At 37.9% G+C, this 26929-nt stretch overlaps 1 protein-coding gene and 1 pseudogene across 6 annotated transcripts in view; one reads left to right on the top strand and one right to left on the bottom strand.

Moving 5' to 3' along the window:
- Positions 1–26929, top strand: part of Sil1 (SIL1 nucleotide exchange factor) — a 262428-nt gene that overhangs the window by 201359 nt on the left and 34140 nt on the right. The gene's annotated exons all lie outside the window — the stretch shown is intronic.
- LOC143400597 (small nucleolar RNA U13) lies at positions 8225–8320 on the bottom strand (annotated as a pseudogene).

The following is a 26929-nucleotide window of genomic DNA, read 5'->3' on the forward strand; positions in this document are numbered from 1 at the left end:
GTGGTGCTGAGGATTGAACCCAGGGCCTGTAGAGGCAAGAGCTCTACAGCTGAGCCACAACTTAAGCCCCATCCCCAGCCCTTTTTATCCTTTGAGACGGGTCTTGCTAAGGTACTCTTACTGGTCTCAAACTTGTGATCCTCCTGCCTCATACCTCCTCAGTTGTGATAAAATATAAATTTTATCACAAACAGCATTAATAATATATATTAATAATAATATATATCTATTTTTCATGTAATCTTGTGCTTCCACACCCAGCAATAACATCATGTTCTTTAGGTATCCCTGGAAGAGGGTGAAAGAAATACTAATGCCAAATAAAGCTCAAATTCTAAGAGAGAAAGAACACGGAAACTGACAACTGTCCTGGGGACATATGCCATTATCTAGTGGTCCAGAACTTTGGGTTTCAGCGTGCTTCAAAATTTGGGGTGCAGCCCTGGGTTCAATCCTCGGTATTGTGAAAAAAAACAACAGGGGACACAAAACAAAGTTTAGGGATTATGAGTGAGAGAATGTATAACAGCTGGGAGCAGTGGTGCATGTCTGTAATCCCAGCTGCTTGGGAGGCTGAGACAGGAGAATTGTGAGTTCAAAACCGGCCTCAGCAACTGTGAGGCACTAAGAAACTCAGTGAGACCCTGTCTCTAAATAAAATACAAAATAGGGCTGAGGTATTGCTCAGTGGTCAGTACCCTTGAGTTCCCTGGTACCAAAGAAGGAAGGAAAAAGGAAAAAAGACTGTATTACAAACATGAAAATCCACACAAAAGAAGTTATTAAGGCAACTTAGCTTTGAATGCCAGGGAGAAAAATTTCCCCCAAATTCTTTACTCAAGCCAGCTCTAGAATGCATTTGGGCTGGAAAAAATACTCCTTTTGAAATCTGAAATATCTAAAATGAGAATTTACTGAAAATGATCTCAACAAGTAATAAACTGGAAAAATGATTGCAAGTTATATCATAAACAGCATTAATAATATATATAGCATTAACAATAATATATAAATTTTATCACAAACAGCATTAAAAATATATAATAATAATAATATATATCTATTTTTCTAAAAATAGAGAATAAACACACTAACAATCCTATTAAAAAAACATGCAGAAGTTCAAATATAAGGATACTTTCAAGAATAGTGGAATTATGGTCTGGGGTTGTGGCTCAGCGGTAGAGCGCTCGCCTCACACGTGTGAGATCCTGGGTTCGATCCTCAGCACCACATATAAAAATAAATAAGTGAAATAAAAGTATTGTGTCCATCTACAACTAAAAAATAATAAAAAAAGAATAGTGGAATTTTGGTGAAAGGCAGCTGGGAGGAATTCATGGATTTATCTTCAGCATTCACTATATGGTGGCTGGTGTGCAGGAGGGAACTAAGGCATAAGCCAGTTGAGAGGAGCCCTCCTAGGATCAGAACAAATGTCAAACAAGAGTCTCAGAAACTCTTCCTTCAAAGAAGACTATGGGGAGGCTGCCAGTGCCTCACCAGGGTGTCCTTTTTTCTGCCCAGGAGGGTATAAGCCACTGGAGAAAATGACTCAGAAATAATTAGTGAAGGACAAAAGACTCAAGAGTCAGAAAGATAGTTTTAAAGTAGAGCCCCTGATAGATCTAGCCCACACAGGAGATGGAGGTGGACAATAAAAAAAATGGCTCCCTGGTTTATTTAAGGGGATACATCAAAGGCAGGGATAAGGTTTCAGGGGTAGAGTTTTATTTCATGGTGTCTTGCAGTCAGCAGATTGATTGGCATTTTAGCAGGTCACACCCATCTCTGAGAGGCTGTACTACTAGAGCAGGTCACACATCTCAGGTGTGTGGGACCTGGGGCAGAGCTTGAATAGGGTTACATGTGTCTGGGTGGTCTTGGCTAGAGGAAATTTCCACTGGAAGTTCCCAGATACCAGATGCTCCTATTCATTAGGCTGCGATGCTGATGTAGTTCATATACAGCCCACTGATGGCTCGAGACCAGAGACCAAGTTGATATTCACAGTTTGTGGAGCAATTTGCTTTTGAGCATTGTTGAAAACAATAAAGCTGTATATTTTAGGGGTTAACCTTCTGCATTGCAAATATTTTTTCCAAATTTGTGTTCAAACTTGTGATACCTTTTCCTTTGGACATTAAAAGGGTTTATTTAAAGAAACTGATAATTTATTATTTCATGGTTTCTATTTTTTAATATTTATTTTTTAGTTGTAGTCAGACCCAATACTTTATTTTATTTATTTTTATGTGGTGCTTAGGATCGAACCCAGGGCCTTTGTAGTTTCTGCAGATCTGATGCTAGGCGAGCACTCTACCGCTGAGCCACAACCCCAGCCCCCATGGTTTCTATTTTTAATGACATTTAGTAAAAGCCTTCTCTGCAATAAGAGTATATAAAATTTTTTTCATATTATTTCAAAAATATGAAATATTTAGTACATGAAGAAGAGTTCAGGAAATCTTATACTTACCACACAGATTCAGTGAACTAAAATTTGCTGTATGTACTTTAGATTTTTTAGAGAAATAAATGATATAATTGAAAATACTTCCATAATCTTTTCTAATTCTATTTTCTTTTTTTAAAATTTTATTTATTTATTGGTATGTGGTGCTGAGAATCGAACCCAGTGCCTCACACATGCTAGGCAAGTGCTCTACCACTGAGCCACAACCCCAGCCCTCTAATTCTATTTTCTTCTCTTCCAGAGGTAACCGCTGTTACAAATTTGGAGTGTTTTCAAGTCTGGTTTTTTTATAGTTTTATCATATTCAGCTCTTCTCATCTATGTGTATATTACATAAAGAAATTGTTTTAGTAGCTTTCCATTTCATTAACAGTAGTTCTGAGTACAGCTTTTATGTGCATCCCATTGTTTTAATAGGCCTAATGTATTTCTTTATTAACGGACATTTAGATTGTGGCCAGTTTTTGGCTTAACACTCAGTGTTGTAGTAAATATCCTTGTGCATGATTCCTTGGGCACATGTGCAAGCATTTCTCTAGGGTATGTGCCTAAAAGTAGAATTGCTAGGTAATAAGCTGTGCACATTTTCAACACAAGTACATAATGCCAAATTGTTTTCCAAATACTTGCTGGTGGGAATAAACTTTTACTGTATTTAAGAGGTTCCGTTTCCTGACATCCTGCTCAACCCTTGGTATTATTAGAGTTTGTAGTTTCTGCAGATCTGCTGGATTTGATGTGGTATCCCATTGTTCTTTTGAATTTACTCTTCAATGTCTGCTGCAAACATTGTGTATTATTTCCTGCATAATTGGAATCATAGTATACATACAGGTCATAGAATTCTTGTGCTCTCTTCCAGCCCCTTTTTCCATTATAGGCTAGTCATTTAAGTATTGCGTTGGGGATGTAGCTCAGTGATAGAACACTTTTCTAACATGCGTAAGGCCCTGGGTTTTGTTCCCAGCAGTGGGGAAGAAAGTAAAATAAATTAACAAACTGAAAATCCAACTTACTGCTTATGTTGCCTTTTGTCATATAAAGTAACTTTTTTATAAATAAATACTAATATTTTATATATTTATATATATATTTATCTTGTAAATAAGTATTTTATAAATAAATACCAATATTTTCTTAAAAGTTTATATTTTTTGTGTTTTTAGAAATTCTTCCTTACCCTGAGGTATAAAGAAATTAACCTATAGTAACTTCCAAGAGTATAAACTTTTGACACATTTTTATTCTAAATAAACTTTTTGTGGTGCTGTGGTTGAAGCTCAGTGGTAGAACGTTTGCCTTGCAAGTATGAGGCACTGGGTTTGATACTCAGCACCATATAAAAATAAAATAAATAAAGGTATTGTGTTTACCTGTCTATAAAAATTTTTTTGTATGCTGAGAGAGAAAGATTTTAGTTTTTATGATGTGGCTATCAGGTGTCCTGTAATCAGTAGTGAGTATTCTGTCTTTTCCCCAGTGAATTTTAATGGTTTTTCTATCATATATATGGGGTTCCTTTTTTTTTTTTTTTTTTTTTGAGGGGAGGGTACAAGGGATTGAACTAATGGACACTTGACCACTGAGCCATATTACCGGCCTTATTTTGTATTTCATTTAGAGACAGGGTCTCATTGAGTTGCTTTGTGCCTCACTTTTGCTGAGGCTGGCTTTGACCTTGCGATCCTCCTGCTTCAGCTGCTGGGATTACAGTACAGGGTTTCTTTATTTGTATTGCTTTGTATCTGATCCTTTCTAATTTTCTCTTTGGCTGTGATGTGTCATGATCTTTAATGTTTTGTTGCATTTAGTTTGCTAGTGTTTTTGTTTGTTTGTTTGTTTGTTTTGTTTTGTTTAGTACTAGGTATTGAACTTGGGGGCACTCAACCACTGAGCCACATCCCCAGCCCTATTTTGTATTTTATTTAGAGACAGGGTCTCACTGAGTTTCTCAGTGCCTTGCCATTGCTGAGACTGGCTTTGAACTCTCAATCCTCCTGCCTCAGCCTCCCAACCCGCTGTTATTACAGGTGTGCGCCACCGTGTCCAGCTAGTTTGCTAGATTTTTTAAAGAGAGTAAGATAATGTTGTTATTTGGGCAATCTGTTGATTATATATACATACAGTGTATTGATTATATATACATACATACATGAACAAGTAATAGGGAAACACAACATTCAGACTGCAGTTTCTGTTATAAAGAGGGAAGGAATCTGACTGGCAAGTGGTACACAGTGGTTTTCAAATTTGTTGGTAATGTTTCTGTGTGTGCAGTACTAGGGATTGAACCCTGGACCTTGCACATGCTAAGCAAGTGTAGTACCATAGCTCCATCCCAGCTAGCCCTTTTTATTTTATTTTGAGTCAGGGTCTTCCTAAGTTGCCCAGAATGGCCTTGAACTTGAGATATTCACCTCATCTCCTTAGCTGAGATTACAGGTGTGTGTCATCATGCCTGGATAAATTTTGTTTTTTATACTGATTAGTAAGTTGTTAATTCAAAAATTGTTGTTTGTAATCTGTATGACGTTTTGCATGTTTTTTAAGTGTGACATTTGTAAACTCTTTAAAAAATTTTAAAAGGGAGTGTAGAATGGTCAATTTGAGAATAGATCTTCAACATTAAGCACACAGAGATTGTTCTTGTGTGATCAATAAAGCAAAGAACCAGAATTTTTCAGATAATATAATATTATTGGATAATATAAACCAGCATTAGCCAACATGGTGGCTTTGTGCCAGTTAGGAATTTGTATCCCATTCTGTGAGGATGAGTGCAAAGTTTGGTTGAATTCTCACTCCATATTTGACTAATCTTTTTACTTATAATTTTTATATCTCTGATTATAAATGTTATAGACCTTGTGAGTTGTCATACTATTCTTGAATTTTTGTATCAAGGTCATAGTGATATCACAAAAGGGTTTATAATGTGCCCATCCTCCTCCTAGTGTCTGGAACATTATGTATAAGATAGGGTTGTAAGCTCCTTAAAGTCTTGATAAAATTCACCTATTAAGACTGACTAAACAAAGACTGTCTGAGTTTGGACATTTTTATAGGTTTAAAATTTAATCATAATATTAATTTCATTAATATTGTAAGTCTCTTTGAATTGTTTATGTCTTACTGAGTCACTTTTCCCCTATAAAATTGTTTATTTTAAAATTTTCTGGCAAAACTTTGTTGGTAGTATTCCTGTAGGTTTTTGTTTTTGTCTTTTTTTTGGTCCATGCTGCCTTTACTATTATATTCTCCTTTATTATACTTCTTATAAGTCTTGTCTGTTTCTGTTATTTTTTGCTTAACCCATGTTGCTTTTAATCTTTTGGGTGTTTTGTTTTATTTTTTGTTGCTGAGTACCAAATCCAAGGCTTTACACTTTAGGCAAGCTCTCTACCACTGAACTAAATCCCAACCCCCAGTCTTTGGTTTTATTTAACCTTTTCCCCCACTTTGTTTTCTATCCTTACTTCTGCAATTAACTTAATTAACTTTATTATTTTCTTCTATGTACTTTTACTCTTCTGGTGTTTTTCTAACTTTTCAAGTTGAATGCACAGCATAGTTAAATGTTCTGTAATTTAAATAGTTATTTTAAAATCTATGAATTATTGAATCTGTGTGGTTTTAGTTTCCCAGACACACTGTTCCCCTTTCCTGTATTTATTTGTATATTAATCATTGTGTGCCAAGATGATGATATCTATGATAGTAATTCTTTGGTGTTAGTTGAAACTTCCTATTTTGCTTGCCAGTTGTGATTAGTTTTTGTAAATGTCCTATAAGTGTTTTTGAAGAGTTTAGGGATTTGGTTGTTTGTTTGTTTGTTTCCTTATCAGCTTGTTTTGCCATGCTGGGGAGAGAATGCAGGACCTCACATGTGCCAGGCATGTGCTCTACCACTGAGCTACACTCCATTCCAAAAATGAGTGCTTTTTATTTGTTGGGTAATGGACACATATAATTTTTCTTTTGCTTTATATATCTGGGTGTGGGAATTCAAGTTTGTATGTAAGGTGTCCATGTCTCCTGTTGTCTTACTAATTTGTGATCAGCCTCATCTTATTGTTTCCTCCCTCTGTCTCTTTCCTTCCCTCCTTTCTTTCTTTCTCTGGTACTGGGGATCAAATCCAGAACACTTTACCACAGAGCTAAATCTCCAGTCCTTTTCATTTTATTTTATTCTATTTTTGAGACAGGGTCTCACTAAGTTGCTGAGGCAGGCCTGTTGAGTCTTTGGGATATAGGTGTGTGCCACCATGCCCAGCTTTCATTTTCTTTTCTCAGAGATTAGTAATAAAATCTCTATGATTATATATTTTTGTTCCTTTCTGAATTTTGCTTTATTTTTATCTAAGATTATTAAATGTTACACAGATTTGTGATTCTGATAACCTCATAGCTGTACCCTATTGTTCCTTATTTCATTAAGTTATAATCATCTTGACTGCTATAAGTTCTTGTGTGGGTTCCCCAGGCCATCCCCTCCACTGCCCACTGCCTGAGGATTGAACCTAGAACCTCATACACACTGGGGAAGTGCTTTACCATTGAGTTATCCATATTTCCCCTTTAAAATTTTTATTTTGAGACACTGTCTCCCAAACTGAACTGGAATTTTCAATCCTCCTTCCTCAGCCTGCTTGGTAGCTGGGTGTGTACCACTGCCTGGCTCCTAAGAAGTCATTTTTTTGCCTTAAAGTCTGTTTTGTCTGATATTACTATAGCTAAAAACTTTCTGTTAGCATTTTCTTGATGTATCTTTTTCTGTCCTTTTTATTTGTCTTTATTACCATTATGTTTTGGACATATCTTTCTTTTAATTAATTTTTTTATTTATATATGTCACCAGAATGCATTACAATTCTTATTATATATATAGAGCACAATTTTTTCATATCTCTTGTTGTATTCACACCAATTCATGTCTTCATACATGTACTTTGGATAATGTCCATCACATTTATTAGGAAAAAATAACTCATTTTCTTTTACTGTGACTTATTGACATATTTGGATCATTTTCTGCCATTCGTTTCAGTGATTAGCTTTTAACATGTTTCATAAACTGCTGAAGTTTAAAGTAAAGCTTTCTATCCCCTCAAATATTGAAAAAATTAAGAATCCTTTAATTTTAGTCATCTCCATTTTTCATGTTCTTTGGGTAATATTTTGTTTCTACCTGTCTTTAACCAACTTCATATATTAGTGATTATTCTCATCATCTATGCCAGTGCTTTACAATTCATGTTTGTTCGTATTTATCAATATACTTCTTCTTATTATTATTGTTTTCTTACTTTACTTTCTGAGATTCAATTTCCCAGAGTTAATCTTTCAGCAAATGTTGAGGGGTAATGCTTTCTTAGTTTTTCCTAATGCCATTATCATTTTGCCATCCTTCCTGAAAAATAGTAGATCTTTATAGTATCTGTTATTATTGGTGAAAAATCTATTGCCTGTTTAATAGTTTAACAATATCTTTTATAGCTGATGAGTGTTCCCATGATGTTTAAAAGTTTTTCATTTGTATTTAATTATTATTATATATCCAAGTATGATTTATTTTAATTTATCTGTAGCTTTCAAAGTACAGTTTTAACTTACAGTCTTTAGTTATGGCAGTTCCCTAATTATTATCTTACTGTGTGCTTCATGGGCACTCCTCCATATTCTTTATTTGGGGATTATATTGGGCCATCTGTTTCTAATATCTCTTAACCATTATTTCACTTAAAAAAAAATCAGATGGGTAATATGCTAACATTATAACAAGGTCTGAGGGAAGCACATATTACACAGTGGTGTGAAAATCATACTTATGAACTACAAAAAGATACCTCTCTCTCTCTCCCTTTTTTTCCTTGTACTAGGGATTGAACCCAGGGGTGCTCTATTTTTCATTTTGAGAAAGGCTTTCACTAAGTTGTCCAGGCTGGCCTTGAACTTGGAATCTTCCTGTCTCCCAAGTAGATGGGATTATGGATGTATGTCACTGAATGTAGCCCTTTTCTTTTTAATTTCTCCATCTCTTAGACTTCTTCCTGGATGATTTCTTTCACCTTATTTTCCCATCAACTGTATCTTTCTTTGGTGTGTCTAATATGTTTATTACACCATAAATTTTTTTATTATTAAGTGATTTTTTTTCTCCTTTTTTTTAAATTGGTTGTTCAAAACATTACAAAGCTCTTGACATATCATATTTCATACATTAGATTCAAGTGGGTTATGAACTCCCATTTTTACCCCAAATACAGATTGCAGAATCACATCGGTTACACATCCACATTTTTACATAATGCCATATTAGTAACTGTTGCATTCTGCTACCTTTTCTATCCTCTACTATCCCCCCTCCCCTCCCCTCCCATCTTCTCTCTCTACCCCATCTACTGTAATTCATTTCTCTCCTTGTTTTTTTCCCATTCCCCTCACAACCTCTTATATGTAATTTTGTATAACAATGAGGGTCTCCTTCCATTTCCATGCAATTTCCCTTTTCTCTCCCTTTCCCTCCCACCTCATATTAATGTTAATCTTTTCCTCCTGTTCTTCCTCCCTGCTCTGTTCTTAGTTGCTCTCATTATATCAAAGAAGACATTTGGCATTTGTTTTTTAGGGATTGGCTAGCTTCACTTAGCATAATCTGCTCTAATGCCATCCATTTCCCTGCAAATTCCATGATTTTGTCATTTTTTAGTGCAGAGTAATACTCCATTGTGTATAAATGCCACATTTTTTTTTTTATCCATTCATCTATTGAAGGGCATCTAGGTTGATTCCACAGTCTAGCTATTGTGAATTGTGCTGCTATGAACATCGATGTGGCAGTGTCCCTGTAGTACGCTCTTTTAAGGTCTTCAGGGAATAGTCCGAGAAGGGCAATAGCTGGGTCAAATGGTGGTTCCATTCCCAGCTTTCCCAGGAATCTTTATACTGCTTTCCATATTGGCCGCACCAATTTGCAGTCCCACCAGCAATGTACAAGAGTACCCTTTTCCCCACATCCTCGCCAGCACTTGTTGTTGTTTGACTTCATAATGGGTGCCAATCTTACTGGAGTGTGATGGTATCTTAGGGTCGTTTTGATTTGCATTTCTCTGATTGCTAGAGATGGTGAGCATTTTTTCATGTACTTGTTGATTGATTGTATGTCCTCCTCTGAGAAGTGTCTGTTCAAGTCTTTGGCCCATTTGTTGATTGGGTTATTTGTTATCTTATTGTCTAATTTTTTTAGTTCTTTGTATACTCTGGATATTAGGGCTCTATCTGAAGTGTGAGGAGTAAAAATTTGTTCCCAGGATGTAGGCTCCCTATTTACCTGTCTTATTGTTTCTTTTTCTGGGAAAAAACTTTTTAGTTTAAGTAAGTCCCATTTGTTGATTCTTGTTATTAACTCTTGTGCTATGGGTGTCCTATTAAGGAATTTGGAGCCCGACCCCACAATATGTAGATTGAAGCCAACTTTTTTTTCTATCAGATGCAGAGTCTCTGATTTGATATCAAGCTCCTTGATCCATTTTGAGTTAACTTTTGTACATGGCGAGAGAAAGGGATTCAGTTTCATTTTGTTGCATATGGATTTCCAATTTTCCCAGCACCATTTGTTGAAGATGCTATCCTTCCTCCATTGCATGCTTTTAGCCCCTTTATCAAATATATGATAATTGTAACTTTATGGATTAGTCCCTGTGTCCTCTATTCTGTACCATTGGTCCACCCGCCTGTTTTGGTACCAGTACCATGCTGTTTTTGTTACTATTGCTCTGTAGTATAGTTTGAAATCTGGTATCGCTATGCCGCCTGATTCACACTTCCTGCTTAGAGTTGCTTTTGCTACTCTGGGTCTTTTATTTTTCCATATGAATTTCATGATTGCTTTCTGTATTTCTACAAGAAATGCCATTGGGATTTTGATTGGCATTGCATTAAACCTATAGAGAACTTTTGATAATATCGCCATTTTGATGATGTTAGTTCTGCCTATCCTTGAACAGGGTATATTTTTCCATCTTCTAAGATCTTTTTCTATTTGTCTCTTTAGGGTTCTGTAGTTTTCATTGTATAAATCTTTCACCTCTTTTGTTAGGTTGATTCCCAAGTTTTTTTTTTGAGGAAATTGTGAATGGGGTGTTTTTCCCTCATTTCCGTTTCAGAAGTTTTGTCGCTGATATACAGAAATGCCTTTGGTTTATGCATGTTGATTTTATATCCTGCCACTTTGCTGAATTAATTTATTAGTTCTAGTAGTTTCTTTGTAGACCCTTTTGGGTCTTCTAGGTATAGAATCATGTCGCCCGCAAATAGTGATAATTTAAGTTCTTCTTTTCCTATTTTTATGCCTTTAATTTCTTTCTGTTTAATTGCTCTGGCCAGTGTTTCAAGAACTATATTGAATAGAAGTGGTGATAGAGGGCATCCCTGTCTTGTTCCAGATTTTAGAGGGAATGCCTTCAATTTTTCTCCATTCAGAATGATGCTAGCTTGAGGCTTAGCATAGATAGCTTTTACAATGTTGAGGTTAGTTCCTGTTATCCCTAGTTTTTCTAATGTTTTGAACATAAAGGGATGGTGTACTTTGTCGAATGCTTTTTCTGTGTCTATCGAGATGATCATATGGTTCTTATCTTTGAGTCTATTGATGTGGTGAATAACATTTGTTGATTTCCGTATATTGAACCATCCTTGCATCCCAGGGATGAATCCTACTTGATCATGGTGTACAATTTTTTTGATGTGTTTTTGTATCCGATTTGCCAGAATTTTGTTGAGGATTTTTGCATCTAGGTTCATTAGAGATATTGGTCTATAGTTTTCTTTCTTTGAGGTGTCTTTGTCTGGTTTCGGAATCAGGGTGATGTTGGCCTCATAGAATGAATTTGGAAGAGCTCCCTCTTTTTCTATTTCCTGAAATAACTTGAAAAGTATTGGTATTAATTCTTTTTTAAAGGTTTTGTAAAACTTGGCTGTATACCCATTCGGTCCTGGGCTTTTCTTGGTTGGTAGTCTTTTGATGGCTTCTTCTATTTCCTCCATTGATATTGGTCTGTTTAAGTTGTGTGTATCCTCCTGACTCAATCTGGGCAAATCATATGACTTAAGAAATTTATCGATGTCTTCACTATCTTCTATTTTATTGGAATATAAGGTTTGAAAATAATTTCTAATTATCTTCTGTATTTTTGAGGTGTCTGTTGTGATATTGTCTTTTTCATCCCATATGCTACTAATTTGAGTTCTCTCTCTTTGTTAGCATGGCTAAGGATCTGTCGATCTTATTTATTTTTTCAAAGAACCAACTTTTAGTTTTGTCAATTTTTCCACTTGTTTCTTTTGTTTCAATTTCATTGATTTCCACTCTGATTTTAATTATTTCTTGCCTTCTGCTACATTTGTTGTTGTTTTGCTCTTCCTTTTCTAGGGCTTTGAGATGAAGTGTGAGCTCATTTATTTGTTGGTTTTTTCTTTTTTTGAGGAATGACCTCCAGGTGATGAATTTCCCTCTTAGAACTGCTTTCATTGTGTCCCATAGATTCCCATATGTAGTGTCTGTATTTTCATTTATCTCTAAGAATTTTTTGATTTCCTCCTTTATGTCTTCTGTAACCCATTGATCGTTTAGTAACATATTGTTCATTTTCCATGTGATGTAGGATTTTTCCTTCCTTCTTTTATCATTGATTTCCAGTTTCATTCCATTATGATCAGATAAAATGCATGGTATTATCTCCACCCCTTTATATTTACTGAGGGTTGCCCTATGGCATAATATATGGTCTATTTTTGAGAAGGATCCATGTGCTGGTGAGAAAAAAGTCTATCCACTTGATGATGGTTGATATATTCTATAAATGTCACTTAAGTCTAGGTTATTGATTTTGATATTGAGTTCTATAGTTTCTGTATTCAACTTTTGTTTGGAGGATCTGTCCAATGGTGAGAGAGGTGTGTTGAAGTCACCCATACTTATTGTGTTGTGGTGAATTAGATTCTTGACCTTAAGGAGAGTTTGTTTTATGAATGTCGCAGCACCCTTATTTGGTGCATAAATATTGATAATTTTTATGTCTTGTTGGTGAATGGTTCCTTTTAACAGTATATAATGTCCTTCCTTATCCCTTTTGATTAACTTAGTCTTGAGGTCGATTTTATTCGATATGAGGATGGCCACCCCTGCTTGCTTACGAGGACCATGTGCGTGGTATATTTTTTCCCAACCTTTCACCTTCAGTCTATGTATGTCTTTTCCAATCAGATGTGTCTCCTGAAGGCAGCATATTGTCGGATTTGTTTTTTTATCCATGTTACCAGCCTATGTCGCTTTATTGGAGAGTTTAAGCCATTAATGTTTAGAGTTACTATTGATATATGGTTTGTACTTCCAGCCATGTTTGATTATTTATCTTTTTTTTTTATTTAGTTTGTTTCTCCATGATTAGCTTTCCCCCCGCCCTCTGTCTTTACTGAGATACTTCCCACTCTTGGTTTTGGTTATTGTTTTTCATTTCTTCCTCGTGTAGTGTTTTCCTCAAGATGCTTTGCATTGCTGGTTTTCTGGCTGCAAATTCTTTTAACTTTTGTTTATCATGAAAGACTTTTATTTTGTTGTCGTACCTGAAGCTTAATTTTGCTGGATACAAAATTCTCGGTTGGCATCCATTGTCTTTCAGTGTTTGAAATACGTTGTTCCAGGATCTTCTCGCTTTCAGCGTGTGTGATGAAAAATCCGTTGTTAACCGTATTGGTTTACCTCTGAATGTAATCTGCCTCCTTTCTCTTGTAGCTTTTAATATTTTCTCTTTGTTCTGTATATTGGATATCTTCATAACGATGTGTCTTGGCGTTGGTCTACTGTGATTTTGTATGCTCGGTGTCCTGTATGCATCGACAATTTGTATGTCCGTTTCCTTTTTTATTTCTGGAAAGTTTTCTATAATTATTTCATTCACCAGGTTGCTCATTCCCTTAGTTTGAACCTCTATACCTTCCTCTATCCCGATGACTCTTAAGTTTGGTTTTTTTATGTTTCCATATCTCTTGGATGTTTTTCTCGTGATTTTTTACCAGCCTTTCTGAGTTGGCTATACCCTTTTCAAGATGATATATTTTGTCTTCATTATCTGACGTTCTGGCTTCTACTTGCTCCACTCTGTTAGTGATACTCTCATTTGAGTTTTTAATTTGGTTTATAGTTTCCTGCATTTCTAGAATTATTGTTTGATTTTTTTTAATAATCTCTATCTCCTGATACAGATGCTTATTTGCTTCTTTTATCTGTTTATGTAATTCATTTTCAATGTGTTTTTTCACTGTTTGAATTTGCTGTCTCATATTCCTTAAGATTCCATTCCATCTGTCTAAGGTATTCCTTGAGTTCTTTATTTGGCCATTTTTCTGATGCCTCTAGGTCCTCCTGAATATTTAGGCTGTCCTGCATTGTTTGTACTCCTTTTCTTCCTTGCTTTTTCATGCTGCTCATGTTACTTCTTGTTCTGTTTGACTGCTGAGTTACTGTTTACTCCTATAAATTTTTTTGATGCTTGGGAGTAAAGGTGTTAGAATTGAAGGGAAGAAGTCACTGTCTCCGCTGGTTTCAATGAAGTTATCTCCTCCGCTGCATTCTGGTGACATCAGTTCTCTGCCACCGTGGTATCCCATGCAAATGGCGACAGTTTGTTCCCTTTGTTGGGTGACCAATGCAACGGGTGGGTCGTGACTGGCTATCCCAAGCTCCATCTCAATCCTGTGGCCACTGCCTATGAAGGCTCTGTTGGTATTAACCTCTGCAGGTTCAGAAGGGCCGACCAGTTGTTTCAGCGGGATCGTTTAGTGCTGAGTCATAGCAGTTTGCCTGCGAGACACAAGCGAACGGGAGCTTGAATTCAGCCGATCTGAGCTCGGTGTGTGTTCTGAGAGGCCCAGACTGTTCGCCCCAGATTCACGTCAGCTCAGCATTGCCTAGTGATCCTGAGCAAACAGCATTTAGACGGTTTATGACTCCCTATTCCTGCACAGCTGAAGAGGTCAGAGACATGATCTCTCCACGCCCACCGCCATGTTCTTTTTAAGTGATTTTTTCATTTCTGGGAGTTTCCAATTTCTGATTATGTTGTTCAGTTGAAAATATTTAAATTTTAATTATTGTTGTGGGACAGATTGCTCAGAAAACACACCAAGTCCCAGTTTTGTCCAAATTGATGAGTTTTTATTTAGCTGGCCGGGGTGACTACTCCCCACAGGACCCATAACTGTCTCTGCAAGGAACAGCCCCAAGCCTGCACCTTTTAGGATATTTAAAGGCAAAAGCTGCAAAAACCACATCCAGGTTGACATAGCTGCAAGCAAGAAGGTATAGAAGCTGAATTGGGCAGTTAGTGAGACAATGCAGTGGGTGCATTGGTATTTCCCATGGAACTAGCAGCAGGTTGGCATAGCAGCAAGCAAGCAGAAGGGAAAGGGGTCAAAATGACCCTTATTCAGTATACATTAGAGAATGTTTACTAACATCTAGACAATGAATCTCTGGCAAGGTACATTGCCCAAGAAAAATGGAAACCAAAGAGAATAATTTTACATCATGAAAGAATTGCTATTTTGTGTTGCCAAGTATATTATGCTAGGTAACTGTTAATGGGTACAGAGGTGGGGCTTTCCCATGGGAGAAGCATTTCTTACATGATATGGAGTCACAGGGTAAAATGGAGTCTATTTGGTCATTGCCCATATAGCCTGGCCCATAACATTATGACTTCTTTGGTTCATATTTAAGTATATTTCTTAACTTCCACATGTAATGGAAACTTTCTAGTTAATGTTTTTGTTATTGACATCTATGTTGTGGTCAATGAAATGTCCTTAATTATGATTATTATTTTATGCATTTAAAGTCAGTTGAGATGGGGCTGGGGATGTGGCTCAAGCAGTAGCACGCTCACCTTGCGTGCGGCCCGGGTTCAATCCTCAGCACCACATACAAACAAAGATGTTGTGTCCGCCGAAAACTACGAAATAAATATTAAAAAAAAAAAAATCAGTTGAGATTTTCTATTTGGTTCACATCTACTATGTTTTAGATAAGTGTCCCCCAAAGGTCTGTGTGTTAAAGCCTTGGTCCTGAGGGTGGCACTGTTGAGAGACAGTAGAAGCTTTGAGAGGTGCAACGTAGTGGGGAGAGTCTTAGGACATTGGGGCATGCTCTGGAAGGGGATTGTGGAACCCGGTTTCTTTGTCTCTCTCTGCTTCGTGGCATATGAGGTGAGTGATTTGTTTCAACATGTGCTCCCTGCCATTGCAATCTGGCACCCTTACTAGAGGCCCAAAGTAATGGACACCTTGGTCATGAACTAGAACCTCCAGAACCGTGAACCAAAATAAGACCTTTTTTCTTTATAATTTAATTCCCTCCAGTATTTTATTATAGTAACATAAAGCTAATTAAGATAGTACATTTTTTTGTAAATGTACTGCATATACCTAAAAAGAATATAAATTCTATACTTTGATAGTGACATATCCTTGTCTCATACTTCAGCCCCCTCCACACATGTACACATGGTCTCATAGATTTTTGGGGGGCAGAGTATGGGGAGGGAGATCGAGTTTTGCTATGTTGCCCAGTTGGGTCTTGAACTCTTTGGGTTATAGGCATTTGCCATTGCATCCAGCTTACTTAAGAAAGTTTGACTTATAATTTCTTGACGTTTGATGGTGCAAGAACAATATGCATTCTGTAGAAGCCATATTTAATATTTTTAATTGTGATTTTTTTCTCCTAGCTAGCAAAATTTTTTCCTGGCTAGTAGTACAATACTCTTACAAAGCTGGGCACTAGCAGCAAGCCTCAACTCCCAATCATCCAAGCAATCACAAAAGTAAACAGACATTACTCTACCATGCACTCTGTTGGTTACCAATGATTTTAGTAGGTTAGGTGTATTAAATACATTTTTAGCTTATAATATTTTTAAGTTAGGATAGGTTTATTGGGATGTAACTTCATAAGTCAAGGAATATACATCTACATGTGAGTGTAATATGTACATATCTCTCACATGTACATACATATGTGTGTTTATATCTATATCTATATATCTATATACACACACACACACATTTATTTGTATATATGTATATATTATGTAAGGTGACGAACTCTTGGGTGTTTTGTCTAAAAATGTCTTAGTTTTCTACTTACTTTCAAAAGATGTTTTCTCTAGATATAGAATTCTGTAACTTTCTTTTTGCTCTAAAACATTTGTTTTCTTTCAGCAAATTAAATATATATTCCATTCTGCCTTCTATTGTTGCTTTTGAAAAGTTAGCTGTCACTAACTTTGAAGTTAGTGTTTTGGTCACTCCTTTTGAAGATAAACCCTTTTTCCTCCATCTGCTTTTAATATATTTTTCCCCATGTATGTATATTTGTGAATTTAATTTTTTTGCTTGAACTTTATTGAATTTTTTCAATCTAAATTTGTTTCATCTGTTCTACAATATTTGCAGCCATTATCTATTCAGATATCTGCTTCTCTCTCTTTCTTATCTTTCTGAGTCTTTGGGTGACTTCCATGTTTGGGCTTATGTCCCCTTAAACTCACAAGGTTGCTAAAATCAAAAACCAAGTTTGACTAAACCTGTGAGTGCTCTACACCTTTGTGGCTTCAATATTCTGGTTACTTTCTGGGCTCTCTTTTCCTTACCTTTTAGCCTGGTAGTTTGTAATAATTTTGTTGCAGTTTGATGCTCTTAAGGAAATATTTTTAAATATTTTATTCAGTTTGTTTTCAAAAGGTGGATCTGAATAATCTAATTCACCATTAATAGAAATGAGAGTTGGCTTGGTTTTAAAATATAGATTGCAAGCTACCTTACTGAACTATCTTATAGTTTCTAATATCTTTTCAGTTTATTCTTTTATTTATATAGTTGTTATGTCTATAAACAATGATAAATTTTTCCTCTTTTAGTTATAATGATGTTAACAAATACTTTTATTTGTTCTTGACAGAGGTGATTTTAGTGTTTCATGATCATATGTGATGCTGGCATTTGATTGTGTTTGTGTGTATATTTATTTATATATGTATGTTAAGTAGGTATGTTAAAAATTACATATGTATCTTTCAATTTCATTTTCATCACGGGGCTCAATTAGAAGTTTATGGTGAATTTTGTGCTTTTTTTTTTTTTTTTTTAAACTATCTAGTAAGGCATATCTTAGTTGTGTTCTCTGCATTGTTGCAGTCCAAAGTGTCACCTGGAACTGGAGGGATTGTAAATAACATTTTTAGGTCAATAACCTACTGTTTTAAGTTCTTTCCAGAAACACTGTAATGCCATCCCTAAGAAGTAACCCTTTCCTTATCATCCCAAATGGTAAGATCTGTATTCCAGAGAGCAGGGCAGAAGAAAGGATATAAAAGAGGTAAAGGGCAGTTGAAAAATCTCATGAGAATCCCAGAAACTGTCCAGTCTGCTATATAACACATTGGCCAAAACTTAGTATGATGGCCTTTCCTCGCCATCAGACTTTGGAGACTGGGAAAGAATCGTGAGCACCACTAGGAGTTTCTGCTACAGCTAGCTACCTTTAAGAAGAGGAAGTTTCTCCTTTCTCTTTGCTCTGGAATAGCAAAGATTTTATAGCATAAAATCACCTGGTTTTTGAAATTGAAAAAGATAACCTGAGAAATCGTCAGTGACTCAGTTTTTTTGTGTGAATATATTTTTATTTATTATTTTTGCAGTAATGGGATTGAACACAGAGCCTCATACATGCTAAGCACACACTTTACCACTGAACTACACCTCCAGCCCTACCTTTTTTGCAAATATATTTTTAATTGATAAATGAAAATTGTGCATATTTACTGTGTAACGTGATTTTTTTTCCTTTTTTTTTTTTTTTTTTTGGTAGTGCTATGTATTGCCAAGGACTTGCAAGTTCTCTGCCACTAAGCTCTATTCCCTGTCCCCCATGTAATGTTTTGATACCAGTTTCTTATCTGTGGAGTGGGCAGGACTTGAAGAGGGAGCATAGCATACCAGAGAGCACTGGACTAACCTAGGCTGGGTGTACTGTCTTATGAGAAAGGCTAGCTTTGGTAAAGGAGCCTGAAAAGGGCATGGACTTTGCACAGTGTCTCATTTAATCCTAACAACAACTCTGGGCAGGTAATAAAAGTCTGGCTTTACCAAGGAGGATTTTTGCCCTAGGGCATATAGATAATTTATGGAAGTGTTAAACCTAGATGTCAAAGCTCATGTTCTTCCTATAGTTTGAAGAGCTAATGAATTCTCACAGAAAGGGACATTCCTCTGAAGGTCTTGAATGGGGTCCCTAGTGTCTTTCTTTACCAGGTGTACAAGCTCTTGACTTTAATATTGGAGGATATAGGGAATAATACCCAGAGGGAAGAGTTGGGATTTATAGTAAGGGTTGCTGATTTAAGCTAGCTCCCACAGCCAGAGTGGTGGTCAGGATGAGATGATCAGTCTGTTTTGTATCTTTGTTTCCTTCCATTCTTCGCACATATGTTAGGAGGTATTCAGCCAACACTTCCTAGACTGAGCCTCATTAACAATCTCATACCTACAACTTACAGGTTTCTGCCCCCTAGCAGTGATCCCCTGAAAATAGCCCTAACCAATTTTTCCAGAAATAGCCCTGTTTTGATTGGAGCAAGTATGTTTTTAAACTGTGCTGCTCTGGTTCAGTTTTTGGAACAATCAAGCCACTTCTCAGTGGTTTTTTCCTAAATATTTAAGCCACAAGGCCTATATAGATGGGGACTCTTCTGTTGTACCTCCTCTCTTCTCTCCCTACACCCCCTAATATTTTTAATGTTTTGCTTTTTGAATTCTGATCAGTTAGAAGTTTTCTCTTCCAGCATCTCTTCTAGTCATAACAGTGGTCCATTACTTAAAGAGGAGAATCCAAAAAGGCTGGGGAGGGGGAGGACAGTAATTGAAAGATGGCAGGAACTATTGACCCTGTGCCCTGCTAATGACAGCTGTGCTTTGCAGTCTGTGGTGCCTGGGTAGAAGTCCTGGTGGGGGAGTCTTGGTCTTTTTCAGGAAGTTGGCTGCATACCATTATCTCGGAATGTGTGCAAAGCATTTAATGAACAGCACTGAGTAAAACAGGCTGTCATGTGGCTGTGAAACAGAAGGATTTCTTCATATTAGACAATCCATAATCCCTTTGTTTCAGGGAAATCTCCAAGACTGATTTCCCAGGCTGCCTCCCAGCCTCCACTGCATTTCACTTGCATACACAACCTTGAGGTTTAAAGCTAATTTATTTCTATCCCATTTTCTCTCTGCTTTTATTCTGCATTTAATCAGTTGTGTTGGTTTTACTGCCACTTCAGTGAGGCTGCTGGGAAATTATTATAGCTGGACCCTGGTGCCCCAGCCTCTATTCAGAGCATCTGGCCACCATGCCAGAAAACAGACTGTCTCAGGCCTTCTTACTGTCTCTGATTAGAAAGTTCAGGATGGGCGGGGCTGTAGAGTCTCATGTCTATGAGACTTCCCTTTACATGGCACCCCCAAAATGGGAAGGGTAAAGAGAAATACAATATCAGCTGGAAGCTGGGCAGTGCATGCCTATAATTCCAGCTATTCTGAAGGCCAATGCAGGAGGATTCCAAGTTTGAGTTTGGGCATCTTGGCAATACCCTGTCTCAAAAGTAAATAAAAAGGGCTGGGGATGTATCTCAGTGGTAGGTTGCATGTCTCGCAAGTGCTAGTCCCTGGGTACAATCCCCAGTATCACATATATAACACACAGATGAAAATCCTATGAAAAATAAAAACCATCTGTTTGATTCTCAGAAGTCTTCCCAAGATAACTTTCTGTAGTTACCTGGTCATTTATATTCTCATGGCAAGAAATTGAAACTAAAGGCTGCCCCAGTAGGATTTCTGTTTGGTATTAGATTGGGGGCATCCTAGAGGGACTTTCCTTCATAGTGGTCACTCTGTACCTTTGGTCCAAGCAAGTGTCTTTTCAAGGTCCTCCTTTGTATTGATGGAAAACTCTTTTGGGTAAGCATAGGCCCACATGGGGATGGATGCCAGGCTTCAAAAAGGAGCAAAGGCCAAGCAGAACGTGGGCCTGGAATAAATTGGCAGAGCATTATTCACCTTGGAAGGGAGATCAGGAATAGGCAAGCCCTGGGGCATACCTGTGGAATTTAACACCCAAATCCCTGTTGTACAGGTATTCTTGACAAAGAGCTGTGGACAGTGATCAGTGGCTGGCTGGAGGAGTCTTATGTCTCACTCAGTTCCTCTGCTGAAATGATTTGTTCAAGATCATAGAGCCAGCTGGCAGCCAGAATAAGCGTCAGAAACTCTGAAATTTCAGGCTCAGATATGGCCTTTAGGTGGCATTTCCTGCCGAGTAAGAGAATTCCTGGGATCTGAAGAGTGATGTGTTCCTATAAGGTTCACAAAAAGCTTCCCTCTTCGGCCCTGTAACTTACTATGAACTTTGACTTAAATGAATTGTAGTTCCCTTTTAAGAAAAAATAAGAAATGCTTGTGGCTTATCAAGCTGGATGGTATCCCATAGTGTGTCTTATACAGGTGTCTTCTACAGAGTCCAGCCTTCATTCCCAACCCTCCATCTCTCCCTTCTTTCCTTCCATCTCTGTGTTCCCCTTCTTTGCTGTTATAGACTGAGAGGCACAGTGATCACTTGGGACCCTATCTCTCTTACTATGGCTAATCTTGACTCTGTGTTCTTGAAGTCTATTCATGGAAGATCACTAAAACTATATGGCTAAGAGATGTTTAAGACTTATTTTTTCCATAGAACATGGTCAGACTTCTCTCTGGTATTTTGGTAAATGTCCAGAATAGTGTCTGTGAGTTAATTTTCTTTTCTTTTTTTTTGGGGGGGGGTGGTGGGGGGTTGCTGGTAATTGAACCCAGGGCTATGTGCATACAAGGCAAACACTCTACCAACTGAGCTATATCCTCAGCCCCTTCTTAAATTTTGATGTTATTATTTCAATCCTGATTTGGTAATGGCTCAGAATGCAAAGGGAACAAAGGAGTGTGATGAAAATGCTCCCTCCCACCCTAATCCTGTGATGCCCTTCTTTAAGACAGCCACTGTTGCCAGTTACTGCTAGAGATGTCTATGCATATTCAAGCAAATACAACTGTATTTTATTTTTCTTGTTTGTATACAATTTGTTTTTTGCATTTAACAGTGTCTCTTGAACATAAATCTTTATCAATACTTAAAAAGCTTCTTAGGAGGTAATTTTTTGTTTTTAAATGATTGTAAAATGACTCAGGTGAAAGATTTTGAGAAAATGCTTGCCTTGACCCATGTTTAAAAATGACAGTGGAGGTGCTGGGGTTGTGGCTCAGCAGTAGAGCGCTCACCTAGCACGTCAAGGCACTGGGTTCCATCCTCAGCACCGTATAAAAATAAATAAATAAAATAAAGGTATTGTGTCCAACTACAACTAAAAAAATTTTTTAAAAAATGACAGTGGAGCTGGGATGTAGCTCAGTGACAGAGCACTTGCCTAGCATGCTCCAGATCCTAAGTTCAATCCGTAGTACCACCTAAATAAATAAAGAGATAAATAAATAAAATAATGACAGTGCTCCAATTAAACTTATTACTAGGCAGAATTTATTGTTAAATGAAGGAGGTATTTGATTGTTTTGTCTATGAAATGATTACTGATGGCTTTTTAGAGCCAGTATGACTCACAAAACATCTTTGATGTTAAGTTTGGAATGACTGTGTCATTATTTTTGATTGGGAGTTAGTGTAATTCAAAATTTCAGTTTAAGAGCTTTTAAAGCCATACTGGGTCTCCTTGGCTGCAGTGTTTCCTCTACATCATTCTGGGACCATTTTGTAAGAGCCAGGGTTAAGGGTCTATACTAGGTGTAACATGGCCACTAGGAGCTTTGGACTCTGGAGAAGCCCAATTGCTTTGACTTTGCAGTCATGAAAAGTAAAAATAAAAGCTCAACCGTTTGCATTTTCTCTCTTAAAACCTGCTGACAAGTTGGGAATGCTTCCAGAACCAGGTGGCCACCTGGTTGAGATGTGACCCTTTTTTGTGGTCATGTTTCTGGTGAAGAGACTGTTCTCAGTGGGAGGAAGGAATGAATTGGGGGTGGGTAAGAGGGCTCTGTTAAGTGTTGGCCAGGACAGCTGCTTTAATACGTCTGGGAGAAACAGGTTATTTATAGAAGAAGAGAAAAGCTGTATTTTTTGTAAAGAAGTAGGAAGACTTAGACATCTTAGGGCCAGTTGAAGACTTTCAGAGGTTCTAAATGCTGAAAACAAGATAGTGCCCATCTTCCCTTTTCAAATAGATAATTGAAAATAAAAGTAATTTAAAAATTTAAATTAAATCTACTTGTCTCAGGATAAATGACTAAATTTCTTAAAATAGTGTATCAAATATCAGATTAATTCCATTTTTTTAACATATTTTATGGGTGGGGTACTTTTTCCCCAAGGAAAAATTGAATCTCTTTGATTATGATCCAACTTTGGGAATTTCTGGTTCTCCAAGGAGTTCCCCTCTTCCTAGGATTTGGGTGACAGCAATTATTATAATCTCAAGAATTCTGAAGCTTTAAAAAAATGTTCTTTTGTTTATTTAAAACTATCTTTATCCAAACAAAACATTGAAATAGCACTGAAATTTTCCTTCAAGAAATACATTTTCTTTTTGAGTGCTCCATGATGAAATCAGTCTTAATTTCAGTTCAACTAGTGTGTAAAAACACACAGTGAGTGATTATTAGTCCCCAAAGGAGGCAAGACAGATGGAGCCCAGAATGGAATTGGCTTTATGATTAATTGAATCCTTGAAGAGTTGAATAGAGTTAGAGCTGATTTGGCCCAATCAACACCTTGAGATGCTGGTGTTGTCTCAAGTCTGGGAGAGGAAAGGGTCACAATAACCCAGATTTATCCTCTGTTAAAATGGATTGGATGTACGCACCAGACGGTTCCCATTTTTAAACCATTGATGCATAATAATTGGAATGGAAACAAACAAGATTAGAACTAGATTACAGGTATTTGTGCAAGTTGCCTCCTAAATCAATCAGAGTCCATGATTTGTTCTTAGGGTGCGTTATCATTAGAATGAATCACTAAAATTCAGACACATCTGGAGATATCCTGCCAGGAGGGGAAGAGGGAGGAGGGGAATCCAAGAGCTGTTTAGAGTTGGGAACTAGGTATAACTCTAGACTGCTCTTCTGCCTTTTGGGGTAGAAGTCTTCCAGAGAGAATTTTAATTTAATTTTGCTCCTTTTTTCTTTGCAGCAAGAATGCATAATATGTAGATTTAAAATGACTGCCTCTTCTCCACAGCGAATAGATGGATCTATTCTTTTTTGTTTGGATCAGTTACTTAGGGCAGCCGCTGCCTGCTGTTGTGGGTACCCTGCAATACAAGAAGAAGGGAGAGAGATGGCCTCATGCTGTGGGGGACTGCAGGGATGTTAATCACTAATTCCATTAGGATGATGGGTGCTCTGGTGCCTTGCCAGGGGGCCTTTTAGTGCAGAACATCATCTGAGGAGCAAGAGAGTATATAGTATTTTCCTTTACCAATAGGCTATACTTCTCAAACCAGGAGTGGAGGGAAGAAACCCAAATTCACCCCCAGCTCACTATCACCACACCCTTCTCTAAGCTGTGGTCTTGGGGTGGGATGTGGAGCTTGGGGCCCAAACCCTGAGAGTAACTAATGTAGTCATGAGCTCAAGAATCTGGACACATGGGACATAGTCTATAGACAGCTAACTGACATTTAGTCATCATTTTATTTCTCTGGGACTGTAATTCCCTCTCTGTAAAAATAAGAGGACTAAATATCTCAATCCTGAAGGATTGAGAAGTATGCCACTGAGTTGTTTCCCAAGGACTAGTGTCCCTGGCAGCATGTCAGGTATAGGCTCATAGAAGCCTCATCAAGTAGGCAAGTCTCACCCTACCTTTGAACTATATATTTTTTTCTCTTCATTTTTCCATTTTGAGTTCCTATGAGTCAGGCTGCAGGGAGCTCATTTACATGGGAGTGAGCCAGAAGGAAAGCAGCTTGAAGTCTACTTTGATTTTGCCGTGGGAGGTGTTTTCCTGTTGAATTGCTAACCAGGGAGGTCAATGGGAATCAAGGGATCTCACTTATTCCTAGATGGAAATAGGTACTAAAAGGAAAGCGAGGAACCAAGAGACGGGCAAGCGAGAAATGAAAGACAGAGTCCAGGCAGAAATACGCATGCGAGTTTTATTTGTCAGAGCTGACAAAGGCACATCTCTTCCATAGACGGAGAGAGGCAAAATAGGTTTAGGGTTCAGGACTTTTATGGGGCAGGCTCAGGGATTAGAGCAGGGGTCCTAATGAGGGAGGTGAAGGGTGGGGTTGGTATGAGGGAGAAGTGAATCTTTCTCAGAAATGCCCTTGGGTGGGACAGCGAAATTTTTCTTAAAATGGCAGCTGTCATTTAAGATGACCATCCAGATGCTAATCAAGGATCTTACAGGTACAGCAAATCCTCTCAAAAACAAGTAAGAAGAAACAGGCAGGGAGAGAGAGGGAAGGAGGAAGAAGGGGGGAGAGAGAGAAATGAAGAAAGAGAGGGAGGGAGAAAGGAAGGAAGAAACTTGCTGATGTTTCTTAAATCTGGTGCTCTCCAGGCACTTGTCCCCAAGGGAAGAAGGTAAGGTTTCTTAGTCCCACATGTCATACCTTCAAGAACTGAGCTGTATTTCTCTCTTCCTCATTTCCACAAGGCCATGTCCTGCCATTACCTTGGCACTGCGAGCTGTTCTGTCTGTAGCTTCCACTGCTACTGTTGTGTCAGGCACAGAAGAGTTTAATTTGCCCTGTTTTGCTATTGTCTCTTTTGTGAAGAATAGTGTCTCAAAAGTATCTAATCTGCTGTGTCTAATACAGCCTTCGTTCTTGTTAAGAGGCATGTTCACCTTTTTCAGCTCAATCTCAGTGGGACTTTTTGCTACACCCTTGCCTAATCTGCAAGGGCAAACAGTGTTCAGATTTTCCTCCCTGATCTTGTTTGAGTATGAGGGATGTTGGGGGCATGGCACTTGGGGACCATGCCTGATTCTGTGTTACTTAGAGGCCTTAAGAATGTAGCGGGGAGGGGTGAGTGGTGATGTAATGTCAGTCTTGCCTGGGACTATGTAATTCTTGGGGTCCAGGGTCTAAGAACTTTCTTTTGCTCTTGAGCTTGGATCTTAGTTTCTATCTGCCTTGAACACTATTTCTTCTGGAATCTTGGAAATCTTGCTGCTCTATTCAGTACCAGAGTACAGCCTAGATACTTTACACCTGTTGGTTATATAAAGTAGAGGAGAAATCACTTGTCTTTCATATCCTCTGATTTTCCCAGATCTTAGTTGGAACCTGTCCTCTGGACCAGGGGAACATTCTATCTACCTTGGCTTATTCTCCAACACAGCCCAATCTGACAGGAAGCTTTTTAACTTTCAAGATGATACACGTTACTTATGGCTAGCCTGTCCCACCTGTCTATTCAGTAGCCTAGAGCTGTGGGCAGGGTGCATACGAATGCAGTGGCTACTTGTGCAGTTCCCAGGAGAGAAAGCTTCTGTGTAGAGTGGTTAAGATTCCTCTCTAGTCTGGGAGGAGGAATGCCAACTAGATTTGTGTCTCACCGAGACTGTCTGTCCTTGCTTGGAAATCATTGTTATTCCTATTCACAGTTTCTGCCAGGCCTCCTATCCTTTTTTCATCTTGGGAGCAGGATTCTCTGTTGTGACTAGATGGACGGGTGACTGCATTGTGGGGAGGGCTGGAACATGGGAGACCCATTAAGGAAGAAAGGGTGATTGTAGGACTGGCATTTGCTTGGATACACATCTCCTATGTGTCTCATGGAGTTAGAAAGGACTTATACTTGCCCTGTTTCCTCTATGCGGTACTCTGACTAGGGAAACGTGATTTTTTTAAGTTGTAGATAGACACAATATCTTTATTTTATTTGTTTATTTTTCTGTGGTACTGGAGAATGAACCCACACACTCTACCACTGAACCACAACCCCCCAGCCCCAAATGTGATTCTTGATGAACAACAGAAAGGAGAGGACTAAACCAGGTAGCCATCATAACTAAGGGCTTCTCACCAAGAAGGATACTTCTTGGACTGGTACCTGATGCTTTTTGCCTCCATGGGTGTTTTGTTAAAGGTAACTTTATTTCCTAAATATCTCAAGAGACACATGCTGGGAAAGCCCAAGGGCAGTAGAAATGCCACTGGGGACGCAGAGGGACCTAAGGGCCATAAATACCAGAGTCCTACTGACTTGTTCAGGGACCTTGGTCAAACCCCCTTGGCTTCTTATGACCTACCAGGAAGTGGGGAATATTCTTCTATACTTCCTGGGGCCATGGAG

This window comes from Callospermophilus lateralis, chromosome 5 (assembly GCF_048772815.1).
Source record: "Callospermophilus lateralis isolate mCalLat2 chromosome 5, mCalLat2.hap1, whole genome shotgun sequence".
Classification (NCBI taxonomy): domain Eukaryota; kingdom Metazoa; phylum Chordata; class Mammalia; order Rodentia; family Sciuridae; genus Callospermophilus; species Callospermophilus lateralis.